The 19,277-nt window shown below is 35.5% G+C and overlaps 1 protein-coding gene across 4 annotated transcripts in view; it reads left to right on the top strand.

Annotated features, from left to right (window-relative positions):
* Positions 1 to 19,277, top strand: part of LOC145248009 (dynein light chain Tctex-type protein 2B-like) — a 112,612-nt gene that overhangs the window by 52,808 nt on the left and 40,527 nt on the right. The window contains exon 2 of one of the 4 annotated variants that reach the window (XM_080109701.1): positions 7,159 to 7,248. The exons of the other annotated variants lie outside the window; for them this stretch is intronic. The gene's annotated coding sequence lies outside the window, so the exon portion shown is untranslated. The remainder of the gene's footprint in view (positions 1 to 7,158; positions 7,249 to 19,277) is intronic. 4 annotated transcript variants of the gene reach the window in all.

Here is a 19,277-nt window from a genome sequence, read left to right on the forward strand (position 1 = left end):
AAAAGCCTCAGTTCTTATGTTGTGGTTGGATGAGCTTGACTCGCTAGCGAAGTGAGAAAATATTATTCGAGCAGCGATATTACTATTGAAAACAGGAACTATGAACAATTTGTTTTTGTAACACAAGCCATTTTATATGGTACGGATATTGTGTTGCATGTGAAATTGTACAATTTTTCTTCGTAACTGCATTACTGATACAAAAAAATGGAATATTTATCTAGAATTTTAATGCAATTTTTGCAGACGCAACAAAAAGTGAAATCCGAGCTAGATGCACGTAGACAGGAGAAATTATTGAAATGGCAAATGGAACAAGAAGAAAGGCAGAAGAAATTACAATTTGAACAAGAAGAAAGGCAGAAGAAATTACAATTTGAATATGAAGAAAGGCAAAATGAACGTTTTGCTAAAACACTAGAACTAGTCTTTAAAGACTAATCGAGAAAATGTCGACAGTACTAATTTCTCGCATACAACTATATTTAATAGCATTGACACATTTAATTATGTGCCGGAGGAAGAAAAGACTTTTGAAGCATACTATACAAGATACGAGGATGTCTTTCAACTGAACTGCAAAAGTTGGCCAAATAGCCAGAAAGTGAGCCTTTTACTCAGGAAGTTGGGTGTAAGAGAACACAGCAAGTTCGTAGATTATATACTACCTAAAAAACACTATGGAATTAGATTTCATGGAAGCTGTAAAATTACTAAAAGAATTATTTAATCCGAATATATCTCTTTTTCATAAGAGATGGTTGTGTATGAATCTAAGGAAGATGGACAACCAAGATTATTTGACATACGCATCAGTTGTCAATAAAAACTGTGATAATTTTAAGCTAGTGGAACTAACAGTAGAAGATTTCAAATGCCTAATCTTCGCACAAGGGGTAGTCTCCACGAAAAATGCAGAAATACGCAGACGAGTGTTGTCTAAGCTGGAATCTGAGCAAGATTTAACACTTCAGAAATTAGCAGAGGATTGTGAAAGGGCCATTACACTAAAAATGAATTCAAAAAAGATAGAAGAATCCGGAGTGGCATATGTAATAAAGGTTAGAAAACCATACACACCAACCAAGAACTATACAAATAAAAGCAGTCAAAACGGAGCGAGATATTCCAAATATAATAATTATAATTATAGTAAAGAAAATAACAAGTCTCTTCCTAGATATAACTGTAAGAGATGCGCAGAAAGACACTGGGAATCGGATTGCCCTTATAAGAAGAAAAATGCTACATTTGCAAGAAAGTCGGACACAAAAGCGATTGTTGCAGATATAAAGATTTCACCAGAAAGAGAGTACAGCAAACAAAATCAAATGAAAAATTAGACAAAAATCGGCGAAAATACATAAAAGTGGAAATATTTAAAACACCAATAAAATTACAACTGGATCCAGGATCCGATATTTCTATAATAAATTTGAATACATGGGAAAAGTTGGGTAAACCAACCATGATGAAAACAAGTAAATCAGCTGGGACGGTAACTGGTGGTGAGATAAAATTTGAAGGAGAAGTTATCCTTCCGATAAAATTGAAAGGGATTACGAAGAAATTAAAAATGTTCGTATTGAAAAATAGCGAAAACCTGTTTGGAATAGATTTAATTGAGAAATTTGGACTCTGGGATAAGCCAATTAATACATTCTGTAAAAAAATAGAATGTACTACTCCAACAACAGAAAATATAAAAGAGGACTTAAAAAAATTATTCCCTGATGTATTTATGACTAAATTAGGTCGTTGCAATAAATTTAAGGCCTCGTTTGGCCTTAAAGAAAACACCAGCCCAATTTTTAGAAAAAAGCGAAACGTTCCGTTCGCTGGGTTGGAAAAGATTAATAAAGAATTAGACAGATTGGAACAGACAGGAATACTATCAAAAATAGAACATAGCGACTGGGTAGCCCCCACCGTATATATAAAGAAAAAGAATGATGAAATCAGAGTGTGCGCAGACTTTTCGACACGTCTAAACTCCATATTACAAGATTACTATTACCCTCTACCAAGCCCAGAGGAAATATTCACAAAGTTGAATTGTGGTAATATCTTCTCCCAGATAAACTTGAGCGACGCGTATTTACAAATACCGGTCGAGGAGAATTGCTCAAAAATACTATGCATCAACACGCATAAGGGACTGTACAAATACAAACGGTTGCCCTTTGGCATAAAAGTAGCGCCTGCCATTTTTCCACAAGCGATGGACACTATGCTAAGTGGTATTGAGTGCGCATGTGCATACCTGGACGACATTGTTATCAGGAGCAAATCCCTAGAAGAACATGATGGAGCATTTAAAACAAGTATTCACTCGATTACAAGAATTTGGGTTTAAAGTAAAAGAAAATAAATGCGACTTTTGTATGAGCGAAATTAAGTATCTTGGACATATAATAAATAAACATGGGTGACGTCCAGACCCAGAAAGATCTGCGGCAATAAAAAACATGCCAGCACCTAATAGCGTAAAAACCTTGCAGAGTTTCTTAGGACTCGCAAATTATTACCAATCTTTTATTGAAGGGATGCATAATTTGCGAGCTCCCTTAAATGAGCTGCTAAAAAAGGACACACCTTGGAACTGGACGCAAGAATGTCAAACAGCTTTTGACAAAATAAAGAGCGCACTAACATCTGAATTATTTCTAACTCACTATGACACAAAATTAAATATAGTCGTCGCTAGTGACGCTAGTTCCTACGGCATAGGAGCATGCATTCAACATATCATGCCTAATGGATCTAGAAAGCCGACAGCTTACGCTTCAAGAACGCTGCTTCCAGCAGAGAAGGCGTATTCACAGATTGAAAAAGAAGCGTTGAGTATAATCTTTGCAGTGACTAAATTCCACCGATATTTATATGGTAGACAATTCATACTTGAAACCGACCATAAACCATTAGTCACAATCTACGGATAAAAAAAGGATTGCCTATATACACCGCAAATAGATTGCTGTGCTGGGGTACGATCCTACTGAATTACGATTTCCAGCTACAACATCTAGCATCGAAAAAGATTTGCCATGCGGATGGACTTTCAAGACTGATACCACAGAAACATAATTTGGAAGAATCAGTGATTGCAGCAATTCGAACAAACGTCAAAGTGAAAAATATGGTAGCAAACATCATTAAAGAACTACCGGTAACATTGTCGGACATTAAAAGAGAAGCCGATAAAGATGAATATATAAATGATATAAAAGAAAAAATTATGAATGACAAAAAGGTTCAGGAAATTTTTTCCATATGTAACGATGTGTTATTATATAGCGAGAGAGTAGTAATACCTAAAACGTTGCAGAAGAGGATTTTGAGAGACTTCCACACAGGACATCCGGGGATAAATCGGATGAAGTCTCTAATGAGAAGCTACGTATACTGGCGTAACATGGACGTCGAATAGCTACAACAATAAATAGATGTGAAGGATGCCATTTAGCGGCAAAATCCCCACCTATAGTACACAAACCTTAGCCGAAAACCGACCACCCATGGTCGAGAATCCACATGGACTTCGCTGGTCCAGTAGGAGAAAATTACTACTTAATTGTAGTAGATAGTTATACAAAATGCCCTGAGGTAATGCTTGCAGGAATCCAACAACGAACAACTCAATAGGATTCCTACACGAGTTATTTGCACGATTTGGTGTGCCAGACACACTGGTCACTGACAATGGAACTCAATTCACATCCACAGACTTTAAGGAATTTTGTGACACGTTCCAAGTAAAGCATACCACTACTCCGTCGTATCATCCAAGATCGAACGGCCTCGCGGAGAGGTTCGTTGACACGTTAAAACGAGCGTTGACAAAATCCATTGGGATACCAACGGAAAAAGCTTTGCAACAATTTTTGCAAATATATAGGATAACACCGCACCCTAATACCCCGTCAAACATATCACCAGCTTGTTTAATGTTTGCCAGAAAGGTGAAATCAGCGTTTGATAAACTATTGTCCGAAACACTACACACATGATAAGAAAGAAATATAACTCGGGAGATCGAGTATATTTCAAGTGCTACAGGAATAACACTTCTTACTGGGAATGTGGAGTAGTGGATAAACGCATTGGTGATTGTACATACATGATTAAAGGTCCACAAAATATACATAAAAGGCACCTGAACCAAATAAAAAAACGCCACATTCAAGATGGTGATTATACAACAGCAGTCGAAGAGAAGGAAACCATGGACATCATATACGAATTCTTTAATTTGGAACCGCCTCAATATACACCTGAACCCCGAAGATCAGGTAGAAAAAGAAAGTTTAATGAACCATTAATGTTAAATCCCAAGAGAAAAAGATATTGAAATCTGTGCGACTTCAAATCTTGGGAGGAGGGTGCTTTGGTGGCACACATTAATTTGCATTTGTGGATAGTAATTACACATAAATAGGAAGACTCAGTTAGTCTGAGTGTGTGTTCACCAGAAGCCACCGAAGGCCGCCGAGAGCAGATATGGTTCTCCAGCAAAGACTCTCTTATTTGACACCATTATGTAAATATCCTGTAAATATGCCTTTTCCTAATATACTTTTTATTTGATCTACCTTTGTTTGTTGAGTCGTCATTTGTATTGCTTTCTACGTTACTTGTTTCAACCTGAAAACTTAACAATTGGTGAGGGACCTTTGAGCAGATTGTAAAAATTACAAGTTTCTGGGCAGAAACCAAGAACATAAAAAAGAACAAGTATAATAAATATCAGTTCGGCGTAGTGGTGAATTAGTTCACTTTTCATGAGTTTTGTTTTCAGTTGTTCTGTAGTGTGGCTTCTGGCTTGGCTGTTAGGGTTATAAATTATGACGAATAGGAAAACAAATAGAGAAAAAAAAAGAGAGTGAATATACATGCAATTAAGTTTTATATTCCTTATCTCTACCACCCTAAAGATTTTTCACACTGACGCACGAAAAGAATTGTAACGAACTATCTAGCAGAAATCATGTTTATGTTTGTTGAACATGATTAGTCCTCATTTTTAAAAAAAGACTACCTCTATCTCGTCCAGTGTAAGTTTTGTTTTTTAGAGGAGGGGGCTTAGGCCTATTTTAAACTAAAGGAATGGGAGCTTAACCTGAACTTCTGAAACGGTCCTAATTTTCCGTTGTCAAAGTGCCATTTTTATCTATTCGCTTTTGCTATTTTTACGGGTGCCATTTCTACGGATGCCATTTTAACATAAATTCAAATTACCCATCCCCGTGTCCGCGTCTTATTTAGTGTCCCTTCCGGGTCATAACAGTAATGTGCCTTCTCTTGGGAGGAGAGATTTGTTTATTGCCGTTTATAGAAAACTAGACGGATAAGATTTTGGTATTTTTTTTCGACTTGCCCCATCGTAGTATAGTAAAGATACCAAAATCTTATCCGTTTAGTTTGTTTACAAGGGCTGCTATTGAGGAATTTACTAATTAAGAGTGCTTCCTATGTTGGGAAACTGCCTTAAACTAACTTCATCTTGCTAAAAATGGAAAGCAGATCAACAACCTTATGTAACAGGAATCACAGTAGTTTTGCAGACCGACTCGCGTCAAAACTGCAATAATTCCGCCAAGTAAACGAGTCGAGTGTCACATTTACTGAGCTACCGAGAACCGTCTTCTGAATGTTATAACAGTTCTGCCCCACCTCACATACAATGAGCTACTGTAAACAGAGCAGAGTCGGGGTAAAGTGCACTCCCACCTATCCCTCCTTAGGGTCAAGAAAATATTCTATAATGTGTGGCCTTTTATAGTAGTTAATAATGCAGCCGAGTTGAGTGGACTCCTTCTCCTCCTTCTCCTACTTCTCCTCATATCAATTGCCCGTTTCCACCCTAATCCTTTTTCGCATTCATCAAATTTAAACACACACACCGAGCGCCGCCGGCCGATGTTTTATACTGCATACGCTGGGGTTTCTACTTCGACTTCATGAATATTAAATTAGAATTTATCAGCTGAGAAGCCAGTGAAAACAACGTGGCCTTTTCCCACGTGCCACCGTTTCCAGCATTAAACAATGACGTAATCGTATGAAGTTTGCTTTTCATTTCTCTTTTTTTTTTTTACTTTATTTTTTGTTTCACTTTCTTTATTAATTTTAATGTTCATGTTTAATTGGTGTTGTTAGTTTGATCATCATAATTTAGCGGATTCATGTAAAAATCTTTTGTTAAATTTTTACGACGTGCCTCAGCGTGTTATAAACACTATAACCTCCCCATTTTAAGACAGGCTTTCGGAATAAACACCTCCCCAACATCGAAAGCCGTTCTTAATATAGGGAGGTTGGGGTGTGCTTATACTACGATGGGGCAAGTCATAAAAAAAATACCAAAATCTTATCCGCCTAGTTTGCTTACAAGCATAGTCTTTTTGGAGGGGGCGTCGAGGACATAATTATTTCTTTATCTTCAACTTCATTGTTGCGTACAAATATTTGTTTTAAAATTATATATATATGATGGGACGATTCTAGAATTTTTCCCGATTCAGATACCGACTCTGTTCTAAATTCCCGATTCCGATGTGAGTACCGATTCCGATTCCGATTCTTTAAAATTTTCTCAATATTCAATTAGAGATTTATTGCTTGAAGAAAAATTGTGTTTAATTACTGTAAAACCTTGTGTAATGTCTGTATTTATTTTTGCAAAATTTAAAATGAACACTAGTGCAGATGGTGAGGAGCATTGCCTAAGTGTCAGAAACTTCGTGAAAAATATTGAATAATTCGACCCCATATCTTTCCAAGCTTATAACTACTCGAAAAATGTAATTCAAACCCTATTTTTTTTTCAGTTAAAGGAGCAAGGACCAAGGTTTCATTCAAAAAAAAAAAAATAATACGAACAACGTGTTTTTTTTGGGGGGGGGTTAAACGGTTTTAAACTTCAGTCTTTACAGGTAAATTTTTAAAAAAACTGTTTTTTGTTTAAAATTAGAATATATTATTTATTGATCTTTTATCTTCAATTTGTGATATATAAAACTTTGCCACATAAATTAATTATTTACTTTTTAATAGACATTTCAAAATGGGTGGCGTGAATTAATTCCACCCTGTCTTTCCAAGCTTATAAATACTCGAAAAATGTAATTCAAACCCTAATTTTTTTTTCAATTAAAGGTGCAAGGACCAAGGTTTCATTTAAAAAAAAAAGAATACAAACAACGGGGTTTAAAAAAAGAAAAAGGTTCTAAATTTCGGACTTTACAGGTAAATTTCCAAAAAACTGTTCTTTTTTGTTTGTTTTAAATTAGAATATATTATTTACTGATCTTTTATCTTCAATTTTTGATATATAAAACTTTGGCATATAAATTAATTATTTACTTTTTAATAAAAATTTCAAAATAGGGAGGCGTGAATTAAAAAAAAAAACGTTTGTCTAAAATATTATAATCAGTTTATTGGAAAGAGCATAAAATTTCACATTGACCCTGAAAATATCATAAAAATAGAATCAATAGAAAAATTTTCATAGATTTTTAAAGTTTAAAAATTGAACAATACTGAACTCGTAAAATTTTATTAATTTCAGTACTGTTTTTTTAAAAAATTAAAAATAATATTTCTATTACTTTTTGTACAACTTTTAATAGTTTATTTTGGAAGTATAATCCATAAAGAAAATAAACAACCCACTTTTAAAAGAGAAATTACGAATTTTTTTTATATTTTATTCGCAGTTTCGTGTTAGGGATGTCAAAGATTCCTACAAAAATTCTGATACACCTATTACATGAGTAAATCTAAATATTTTTTCAAATGTTTGTAATTGATCGAAAGTTACGAGACACAAAGATTTATATTTCTTTTAAAACAAATCTGGTTACAAGGTTCGTTCTTAATATTATTTGAATTTTTTCATAATTGAAAATAGTTGACGATTTTTATGCACAATCAGAGGACGGTGTAAAAAGAAAAAAATTACAAAATCCTTCTTCCCCTATTAAAATGATTTTCTAAAAAAACATTCTTAATATTTGAATTTCGGGGGAAGGGTGAACTGAACTATTCTGTGACTTCTTTCTGTCAAAAAATGTTCATATTTCTTATCCTAATTATTAAATTGGATCAGTTATAAGATTCATTTGTTTTACTATAAAAGAAAAATATAATGCAGAAATACTACTACTACTACTACTACTAATAATAATAATAATAATAGCAAATGTGTAGATTAATTTTGTTTTACATAGGCATCATCACTTATCAAGGCCCAAAGGCCACTCGAGGATAAGGGTTAAAGAGTGTACAGTAGTCAATTGGACAATATAGTAATCGTTAGTAATGGAAATTCGGTAAATTTGTTAACAATTGAACGGCTCATCAAGAACTTGTGTACGTTGGACTTGAAGAAAATTTTGATTCCAACATTATTTTTACACACCCATCTCTATGTATAGCAACATCAAAGCATATACAGAAGTCATTGAACTCTGACAATGTTATGAATAGAAAACCAGAAATATGTATAGCTCTTAAGTGGTTAACAACACAGACTGAAAACCTGGGTGTGTCAAATTCAAATCCAGATCGTTCCACAGAAACACTTTCATCAAGATCCACACCTAACCTTTTGTCTAATCTGCTGAAAAGAAGGTAGATAAAATTACTTTACAAATAATAAAATCATATTGCTAATACCCGACATTAAATTGATATCTACAAAAATAAAATGTACTTTTTAAGTATTTGTGTATGTCTATGTTGGATTGCCACAGAAGAAATTCACAAATTGAACACTAATAGAATAATGATTAACTAGCAGCATCTTTTAGCTAAGGTCACAGTGTAGCATCTGTTCTGACCTCTATCAGTGGAGGAGAAATCTTTCTAGACTGAGGCAATTTTTGTTTTTGTTCCTATCCAGAGTACCCCTTTTTGGAGAGCTGGATTTCCCCCACATTAAAAATCGACCTTGTCTAACTCTACCCTCGTAGGGAGGCAATTGAATAGGAACTAGCAGTACCTGTGTCCCAATGTTGCCCAAGAAAATTAAAGAGACCAAAAATTACAACACTCAAAAGTAAATTGAGTTGAAAGTTGAAAGATTTTTTCCCCAAAACGTCAAGCTTACGGTATTTATTTACTTCCCCACTAAAGCAAATTAGGCACAAGGCCGTTTTTAATGTGGGGGAAACCAGCTCCCTTAAAATAGGGCAAAAAGAGGGCATTCTGGTTGTGACCAAAAATAATATTTGCCCCAGTATAGAGGGTTTCCCCTCCATTGACTGGTACAAATTATCTTAAGTGCAGCATCTGCAGAACAGACACTACACTTTGATCCCGGCCCGAAGGCCAAGAACAATCCACAATATAAAAAAAACAGAATTATGCGCCACAGCAAAATGAAAACGAACATCGAACTAGAAAAAAATATGGACAACAGTGAATTACGAGGGGCGTGCAATAAGTAATGCCCCTGGCCCACTTCTAGATGTCTGATCCAGCTGAAATTTTGCATGTGCAATGATTTATATCCCTACGGGTTATGTGGCAAATTACAGCTCTGAACTAATTGTGGTTTCTGTTTTACAGGTGTTTGAACTGAGTCAGGTGTTAAATGGAGTCTGTTGAATGTCGAGCAGTGATCCGGTTTTTGTATTTGAAAGGACGCACACCACAGGTGACTTTCGATGAAATGAAAGAAAATTATGGTGATAATGCCCCATCATATGGCCTTGTAAAATGCTGACATCGTGAATTCAAACATGACCGGAAGTCTGTGGAAACAGCTCCCAGACCTGGTGGCCTCCCTTCTGCCATTGATGAGGCATCTGTCCGTCAAGTTGAGACTACCATTTTGGAAGATCGGCGCATTACTATTCGCCAAATAGCCCAAGATGTCAAGATTAGTACAGGGTCTGTGGAAACTATCATTCATGACCATTTGCATATGAATACGGTGTCTGCCAGATTGATTCCCAGGTTGCTCACACCATTCCAGAAGCAAGAACGCGTCGAGTGCTCGAGGATGAATTTGAAGATGTGCCAAGAAGATGAGTCAAAGTTTTCAAAAGACTGATTACACAGGATGAAACCTGGGTCCATCACTATGATCCAGAGACCAAAGCCCAGTCAATGCAGTGGAAGCACTTGGACTCACCACCTCCAAAGAAGGCAAGGGTGCAGCTCTCCGCTGGCAAAGTCATGCTCACAGTCTTCTGGGACCAGAATGGAGTAGTGATGACAGATTTCCTAGCAAAGGGTACCACAATTACAGGAGCTTCACTTTTGAGGAAATTAAGGGAAGCTATCAAAATCAAGAGGCAAGGCAAGATCAGCAAAGGTACCCTTCTCCTGCAGGACAACGCTCCGGTCCACAACTCGCATGTCGCCAGATCAGAAGCACGGGCGTGTGGTTATGAAATCATTCCCCATCCTCCCTACTCTCCTAACCTTGCACCTTCTGACTTTCACCTCTTCCCAGCCATGAAGTTGTTTTTGAAAGGAAAGCGTTTCCCAGATGATGCAGCCTTGATTTCTGAAGTCACGTAGTGATTGGAGGACCAACCTGGGGGTGTTCTACAAAAACCGTCTCCAGAACTGCATGAAACGATGGGAGAAATGCATAACTCTGGGTGGTTTCTATGTAGAGAAAGACTAATAACTGTGCGAAGTTTCGTTGCTCTACTGCTATGGGAAGTGGGTCAGGGGCATTACTTATTGCACGCCCGTCATACTAAGATGTCACTTTTACAAAGAAATATACAAATTAGCCAACCCCAGAGTATCGATAAAAAAATTATTTTTCAATGTTATTGAAAACTATACTTCCGTGATTTAAGGATCTTTTTAATTTCAGTTTTTTTGTGTGTATTGTTGTTTATGGTTTTGTTTTTAAGGGAGGTATAGTTTTAAAAAAACTTTTCACCTCCCTAAATTATATTTAAAAGATATTAAAATTTATTTTCTTTTGGAGATGGGGAGGAGGGCTTTTTTTAAAACTATAGTTACTTCAGTATTTTCTTTAATTTTCTATTTTTGGGCGATTACCGACACTTCCGAGATGTGATCCTCTCATATCGGACATTTTTTGTTTTGATACTACTTGTATTTTTTTGTTTTGATACTGCTTGTATTTTTAGTTAAATAAATAAATAAACGCTTTAAAATAAGTTAAAACACTAAAAATTTACGGAAAGATACGGAAAATGAAACCATATATTTATAAAAAAAATTACTTCAGTTTAAACATTTCTTGTGCTATTCTGAAACAACAAAAGAAAGTACTTCTTGTATTATCAAATAATAAAACAAAAAGAAACTATTCAACTGGTGTATTTCTTTAAATAGTTTTTTAATAATATACCAAATATTTTTACACTTATTGTGTTATCACTTAAACTTATTTAGTTTTAACACTTCTTATGTTAATACGAAACAAAAAAAAACACTTCATGTATTGTCAAATGTTAAATTATTATATAAAATAATTTATTATATTATTATGTTAGTGTTAAAACTAAATTAATTATTTTGAATAAAATATTTGTTTTATTATTTGATAATACAAGTAGTGTTTTCTTTTTTGTTTCGTAATAACACAAGAATATTAAAACTAAAATATTTTCTTAATAAATATACGGTTTCGTTTTTCGTGTCTTTACTCCGTGACTCTGTTCCGTTCGGTTGCGTTACATAATCAACCGTATCCACTCTGGTAGCTTGATTTTTTCCGAGCACTGATCTTGGATATTATCGAAAACGAACAATTAGAAAAGTCAATTTTATCATTTTCAAGTAAAAATGGCCGACGTTGGCGAGATTGCCCCCGTCTAAATTCCACAATGTTAACCTGTTTATAAAACTTTTTTTCCTGCTGATGTCATCGATTACAGATTTAAGTCTCAGATTATAAAAAAAAAAAATTGAAAAAAATTTTTTATAACTTTTCACGTGGGGGGTCAGTTTTCAATTATAACGTTGTACTAAATTGAACACGAAATTTATGGCCACGATGAAAAAATGGAAACTCTCTTATGTGACCGGAAGTTAGGGATTAGAACGGAAGGGTTAAAAAGGAAGATTTCTTTACCTCCTCTTCCCTCCTCCCTTTCTCATCTATGCACATACCTCCTCACTGTCTCACCCTTTACCTCTGCCTCTATCTGCCTCTATCTGCCTCTCCCTCTTTCTCTCTCTCTCTCTCATCTATGTATCCTTTTTTTAATATAATCACAAAAAATGGCGATTATTCAATTCAAATAAAACATTGACTACAAAGGGAAGAGGGGAGAGGAGGTAAAGAAATCTTCCTTTTATATCCCCTTCGTTCTAATCCCTAGTTTGCGGTCACATGAAAGAGCTGCTATTTTTTCATCGTGTCCATAAATTTCGTGTTCAATTTAGTATAATGTTATAATTGAAAAATGACCCTCCCCACGTGAAAATTTATAAAAAATATTGTTTTTTAAATCTTTTTTCATAATCTGAAACTTAAGTCTGTAATAGGAAAAAACTTTTGAAAATTATGGAATTTAGAGAGGGACTATCTCGCCAACGTCCGCCGTAAAAATATTTTTTTTTAAAATATTATGGGGTGTGTATTTTATTTTAAAAACAATATCTCCTTCAATAACGGTCATAAGATATGTTTTCAATCGATATTTATTCAATAATGGACCAGTTTTCCTACCTAGCAACAATAGACGAGTTTTCCATGGACGAGTTTTCCATGGACGAGTTTTCCATGGACGAGTTTTCCATGGACGAGTTTTCCGGTACTTAATATTTAGTAGAGTATGCCAACTCAATAAGGGTCAGCTATTGGACACGTTTACCGTTTTAAAACCTTTAAAACACATATAACTTTCAGATTGCAGAATAATTATTTTAAAAAACTGTTGCTTTCCCTACCATTTAATTTTTTTACCGTTCATTTGTTTGTAAATTATGAAAGCGCTTTAAAGGCTTATATTTGGAAACATAACGTTTTACTAAAGTGAACACCCACTTTTGGCCATTCTCGTTATTAATGCTGCCACTAGTATTTACATTATTTCTTTCTAATTTTTCGCACATTTCTACGGTACTTATCATAGATTACAGGCTTAGCTTTCACATTACTAAATAGCTTGGAAGAAATGTATACACCCTACCACCAGAAAGGAAGACCATTTAACTACTAGGGGCAGCAAAAAACATCTGGCGTGACAAAATAAGTGTGTGTTCCATTTGTTAGAACAAATTGCTCACCGACTATTACAATCTTTAAAAATACTACCTTAAATTTGTTTTTTAATTTGCAAATTAAGCATGTACTTGATGATAGGAAAACTTTAAAGGGGAATCAGTGGTCAGGTCCGCAACAGTGTTTCATTTTTTGTGTTGTTTCAATGTTGACATGTTAGGTGAAAGCACAGAATAATCACAGCACATAATCAAATCCCAATGTTAAGAATGAGTTTATAGACACTACCGTTGTTACTTCAGCACAGTACATTCATTTTGTTCCCTCCAGGGCGCCAGTGCCTGCTATTTTACTGGGCCGGCAGTGGCTTGCAATAACAACCGTAGTTTAATTGTTTTTTTATGAGTGTGGTGGTGGTGGGGGGCATACTTCTAGCGGGAAACGGTGGTACTCGGATCCTTCTAGTGTATAATACAGGGTGTCACCAAAAAAACAAACAAAAGCTAAATCGAGGCCATTTAGAACATATGCTGTACTACACTTTGATCCTGCCCCGAAGGTCAAGAACAACAGGAAAAAGACAAGCCTCTTTTCTATTTATTTAAAACTAGCGGGGGTACCCGGCGTTGCCCGAGTGTTTGTTTCCGGGACGGGGGGGGGGAGTTTTAAAAAATGTTATGGTAGGTAAGTAAGAAGGATCAAACCCGGAGTCATGAGTAAAAGTAGGAAAATAAAGTGTGAAAAAAAAAAAAAAAAAAAAAACATCTGCAACGTTAACAGTTCGGCCACCAAGAAAAGTCCATTCCAGTTGTTTAGGAAAAAAAAAAAACGACTACGGTAGGTCGGCGCGAACGTGAAAATATAATGTGAATTGTCCAGCACGCTAACCACTACGCCACAGAGCACTGCAGCTTAGTTTAGTGATTTTAAATAACTTCACATGAAAGAACTACGAAGCCAAACCGGTGTTCTCTTCTCAACTGTTTCTTGTGAACGATCCCCAAACGGTGAAGTGGTGGCAGGGGGAGGAGGAATTTATTAGAGAGAAAATATTTTACCACTTCCATTGATCTTAACCGATTTTGGCCGTGACTTCTCAGCAGAAAAAAGTATAGAAATCTAAGATTATCGAGGAATTTGAGAAATAATAAGCCTATAACACACCTCAGATATTGTTCTGCCGTTTGTGCATATTATATTTGCATGAAATATCTTGATTTTTAATCCTATTAAGGTCAAAATCCGACGGGAAAAAATGAGTTCATTTTATTTATATATATATATATATATATATATATATATATATATATAATAGAATAGAATAGAAGAAGAAGAATAGAATAGATAGATAGAAGAGAGAGATAGAGAAGAGATAGAGATAGAGAAGAGATAGAGAAGAGAAGAGAAGAAAATACAATTTTCTTATATATAGGTTGTGGAATTGCATTCACTAGCAAAAGATCTAGCTAATTTGCATATTCTTTGAAACATTCATTTTAATTAATTCCCTATTAGTTTTTTCGGTTTTCTTATGGGATGATCATCTTTAGTAAACTACTAACATTTCAGCCCGGCGTTGCCCGGATGTTTGGATGTGTCTGTAGAGCAAAAAAAAAAAAGATGCAAAAGAAAAAATAAATAAGTGGTAGTAGGAAGGAAGGCTCAAACCCGTACCGTGAAGGAGGAAAAGAACGGGGAAAAAACCTGATGTCTATGCTGTTACGACCACCGGCAGTGACATTTTTTAAAATTAAGTCTAGACAATCTAAAGGAGACGATGACTTTAAAAAATATCGGTAAAAAAGCGCCCCCCCCCCCCCTGTAGAAAGGTTCCCAGTTAAAGGTGAAGATATTAATGTTTTTAGGCAATGTTTCAATATTTGTAGTTTGAAAGGTCGGACTTTAAAACGATACTGATCTTGGCAAAATCCGTCGCCTCTGTCAAAGGTTTTAGGCAGATATGCAAACATACATACATACATACATACATATATTTATATATTGGTAACTAAAAATTTTCGACCCAAACCAATTAAAAATCTTGCCCTATCTCTGAATACCGTTTATGTAAAATTTGAAATGTTTAGATCAGAAATTGTCTGAGTAATTTGGTAGAGACCGCAGAGGTCATTCTTTTTTAACTTTGACCCCTATTATGACTCCTTAACCTTTATTGTTTTGGGGTCAAATCAAGTTATTAAGTTAGATCCATGTCTAAGGAAACTATACCTAACATTTCAAGTGTTTAGACCACAAATTGTCGGAGGAGTGTAGTAGAGTTCTCAAAGGTCAAATCATTGAACTTTGACCCTTTAACAGCCAAATTTCTGGCCGAAAATCGATCACATAGATTTCCCCAAATCTCAGTACCCTGTATATCAAATTTCGAGTCTGAAGACTAAAATTTGACAGAGTTATTGCGTAGGGAAATGTACTCAGACAGACACACAGACAGACACACAGACACGTTCACTTTTATAAATATACTAGCATGGGTGCCCGGCGTTGCCCGGGTGTTTGGAGGTGCATGCTGAGCAAAAAAAAAACAAAAAAAAAAAACGGTAATTTTTTTTTTAATTTGACCCCTATTATGACTCCTTAACATATATTGTTTTGGGCTCGAATCAAGTTATTAAATTAGATCAATGTCCAAGGAGCCTATATCTAAAATTTACAGTATTTAGATCCAAATTGTCGGAGGAGTTTGGTAGAGTTCTCAAAAGGTCAAATCGTTGAACTTTGACTCCTTAACAGCCAAATTTCTGGCCGAAACCCGATGACATATATTTTCCCAAATCTCAGTACCCTGTATATCAAACTTCGAGTCTGTAGACTAAAAATTGACAGAGTTATTGCGTAGGGAAATGTACACAGAGAGACACACAGACTGACACACAGATACGTTCACTTTTATAGATATAATAGATAGATTACGTGTAATTATATGGGATGATCATCTTTAGTTAACTATTACATGTAATTATATTCATGCAGATATTCTACATGATTTATACTTGCATAATTTTTGCACAAAAAGTTTACAGTAAACACAAAATTGTTTTCATATATATTTATATATACGTATATATTTTTGTTTAACAAATTTTGCCTACCAAACTCCTCCTAGAGTTTTTGGTCTACAGACATGAAACTTCGTATATAAGGCATTTGAATCCATGCAAAAATTTATATTTGGGTTTTAGCCCGGAAAAATCGATGCAAAAGTGTGAAAAAATTTTTAATTAAATTTGTCAGGTCGAACACTGGTAATACGAATGCATAACGTAGTAGCTATTGGTTCATGTTTTAATTTTTAGCCTTGCAGTAAACATATTTTCATAACCCAGTTATTGACGGCAGAGGCAAAATAAATCGTGAGCTGAACGTTTTGGTTTCGATTCTCGGTGGTGGCGCATGAGTCTTTTTTTTATACTTTTAAATCATTACTATATCCAATCTATCTATCTATCTATGTATCTATCTATCTATAAAAGTGAACGTGTCTGTGTGTCAGTATGTGTGTCTGTCTGTGTGTCTGTGTACATTTCCCTACGCAATAATTCTGTCAATTTTTAGTCTACAGACTCGAAATTTGATATACAGGGTACTGAGATTTGGAAAAATCTATGTGATCGGGTTTCTGCCAGAAATTTGGCTCTTAAAGAGTCAAAGTTAAACGATTTTACCTTTGAGAACTCTATCACACTTCTCCTACAATTTGGGGTCTAAATACTTGAAATGTTAGATATAGGTTCCTTGGACATGGATATAACTTAATAGTTTAATTTGAGCTCCAAGCAATAAAGGTTAAGGGGGCGTAATAGGGGTCAAAGTTAAGGAATTGACCTTTTTTTTTTCTCAACACACACCTCCAAACACCCGGGCAACGCCGGGCACCCATGCAAGTATATCTATAAAAGTGAAAATGTCTGTCTGTGTGTCTATCTGTGTACATTTACTTACGCAATAACTCTGTCAATTTTAAATCTACAGATTCGAAATTAATATACAGGGTACTGAAATTTGGGAAAATCTCTGTTATCGGTTTTCGGCTAGAAATTTGGCTGTTAAGGGGTCAAAGTTTTTGATATAGATTCCTTGGACATGGATCTAACTTATTAACTTGATTTGACCCCAAAACAGTAAAGGTTAGAGGGTCCTAATAGGGGTCAAAGTTAAAAAAGAATGACCTCTGCGGTCTCTACCAAATTACTCAGACAATTTCTGGTCTAAACATTTCAAATTTTACATAAACGGTATTCAGAGATAGGGCGAGATTTTTAATCGGTTTGGGTCGAAAATTATTAGTTACCAATATATAAATGTGTGTATGCTTGCATGTCTGCCTAAAACTTTTGACAGAGGCGACAGATTTTAATTTTTTTATTTTATGTAGTTCCACCTTTCAGACGACAAATATTGAAAAATTGGGTAAAAACATTAATATCTTCAACTTCAACTGAGCACTTATCTACAGGGGAATGCTTTTTTCACTGATATTTTTTAAAGTCATTTTCTCCCTTCGATTGTCTAGCCCTAATTTAAACATAAGTCACTTCCGGTTTGGCGGTGGTCGTAACAGCATAGACGTTGTGGTTTTTGTCCCGTTCTTTTCCTCCTTTGCGGTACAGGTTCGAGCCTGTCTTCCTGCTACCACTTTTTTTGTTTTTTTTGCTCAACATACACATCCAAACACCCGGGCAACGCCGGGCTGAAATGCTAGTATATATAAAAGTGAAAGTGTATGTGTGTGTGTGTGTGTGTGTGTGTGTGTGTGTGTGTGTCTGTCTGTGTGTGTCTGTCTGTATGTGTACATTTCCCTACGCAATAACTCTGTCAATTTTCAGTCTACAGCCTCGAGATTTGATATACGGGGTGCTGAGATTTGGGAAAATCTTTGCAATCCTTTTTCGGTCAGACATTTGGCTGTTAAGGGGTCAAAGTTCAACGATTTCATCTTTGAGAACTCTACCAAACTCCTCCGACAATTTGGAATCTAACACTTGAAATTTTAGATATAGTTTCATTGGACATGGATCTAACTTGATTTGAGGCCAAAACAATAAAGGTTAAGAGGTCATAATAGAGGTCAAAGTTAAAAAAAAATTGACCCCTGCGGTCTCTACCAAATTACTCAGATACTTTCTTACTAAGTAAACTGCAACCTTTGAAAAATTTGCGGTTTATTTAATAAAGATTATATATATTAAATTTTTGTTGAAGCAACATCGCCTGGTCTCTCATTATATAACTAGTTGACTAGAACATGCTCATGAATGTGTAGCGATACCTTAATGTTTATGTAGAAATAATTAAAAAGTATATATATATATATATATATATATAAAAGGAACTTTGTCTCTATGTGTGTCTATGTGTGAGTTCTTTCGTCTGCCTATTTTTATGAAATTTCACACGAAGGTATGATAATCGATAATCGCGATGATCCATTGAAAGAAAGGAACATGCAATTTTGACCAAAGTTAACACCTTACACAGTCTAACACTATAAGTGCATTTGAGAAAGTTCTTTTTACCACACAAGCCGAAAGGACCGACAGATAAAATCAGCAGTAGGTTCTTTGATATGACAGAAGCGCGTTCGAAATGAATGTTTCTATTTAGAGCACAGTTTTTTTTTGTTTTTTTGTTTTTATTACATTTACACCCCAAACAAGGCACATTGCCACTTTGGTGTAGGGGGCTACTATCAGGGTCAGCAACTACTGGGGCACTATGTAGGGATTTGGGCAGCAAGATGTCGGTTCACGTTGCACTTGAACTTCTGCATGTCAGTACAGTTAGGGAAGCAGGATCCTGGAATGGAATTCCAGAGTCTAGCTGTTCTGGGGAAGAAACTCCTGGAGTAGAAAGATCTTTCACATCTAGGGATCTCTACTGTGTGAGGGTGGGATTTAGCTGCCTGTCGGGTTTGTCGAGGGTGTCTGCGTCGTGAGGGCACAAGTGTCTGCAGTTCGTCAGAGCATTCACCATTAAAATACTTGTAGAACAAGCAGAGGGACGCAACGTTTCGTCGATGGGACAGAGGCTGAAGCTTAGATGCCAGTTCAGGGCCTATCAGATTGGCGACTCTTTTTTTAACCTT

The sequence above is a fragment of the Euprymna scolopes genome, chromosome 26 (genome assembly GCF_053919585.1).
Source record: "Euprymna scolopes isolate OS-2025 chromosome 26, ASM5391958v1, whole genome shotgun sequence".
Taxonomy (NCBI): Eukaryota; Metazoa; Mollusca; class Cephalopoda; order Sepiida; family Sepiolidae; genus Euprymna; species Euprymna scolopes.